Genomic DNA, 1,037 nt, shown 5'->3' on the forward strand with positions numbered 1-1,037 from the left:
ACGTCTTCAAGGTGGTCTCATGACCAACGGTGGCACTGGTCATGAGTCTCGTTATTCAGTATACATTGAGGTCAGCGGGATGTCAATACTGGTAAGGAGTTCCTGGAACAAAGGATTCTACAGAAAAACAAATGAAGGGGAAGAGGAGGGGAGACTTCAAGAATGAGGAAGAGAAAAATGTGTTCAGTTTAAAGTCAAGCCTTGCTGAGGCTCTAGTGTGTCCATCTTTTTTTTTTTTTATTGCATTGTTACTTATTTTTAAGTCATCTCTATTGTCCAAGTGATGCTCGAACTCACGGCCCCAATCTTTTTTTTTTTTTAAATCTCTCAGCCCAACATGGGGCTTGAACTCAGGACCCCAAGATCAGTGGACTGTGGACTGAGCCAGTAGGATGCCCCAACTAGTGTGTCTATCTTAATTTCCATCTATTTTTACGTTTCTATAGCGGTTTCATTTCTACCTTTGAGTCCTTATTCTTTGCTAATTTTCTCTCCTGAAACTAAATTCTTACTTACGATGTCAGACTCCCCCAAATAAAGGATTTATAAAGAGTCTATCTATATAACAGTACTTTACCTATTTTCTCTGACTGTTGGCTCAGACTTTTACTGAGTTCCTTCTTTACTTCTCTTTTTTTGTTGTTGTTGTTTCCTTTGCAAGCTTTTCCTTAGATTTCAATGTGCTTTCGTTTTCCATGATCTCTAAGCCTAGTGAGGAAGGGCTTCAGTTTGGTGTTGAGAGCCAACTAGAGTTTTCTCCACCTATTAACCTCTTTCTTAGACCCTTTCTCACTCTTATTTTTCGAGTCCTGGAAACCATAAATCCATTTCCTCCATTACACCTTTGTTACTTTTTGTCTTTCACACTCTTCACACAAAATGTAAACCTCCAAATACTTTGTCTCTAGTCAAACCAAGTGCACATTGAATAAAGAGCCAGAAAACATCTTAGCCTAGCGTGCCTCAACAATTCTGGCCCCTAGCATGTGTTCTAGAAATTTGTGTGGGTATTTCAGGTTGTCACGATCACTGCGGGG

Source organism: Leptonychotes weddellii, chromosome 15 (genome assembly GCF_054177405.1).
Source record: "Leptonychotes weddellii isolate Sample4059 chromosome 15, ASM5417740v2, whole genome shotgun sequence".
In the NCBI taxonomy this organism is placed as follows: domain Eukaryota; kingdom Metazoa; phylum Chordata; class Mammalia; order Carnivora; family Phocidae; genus Leptonychotes; species Leptonychotes weddellii.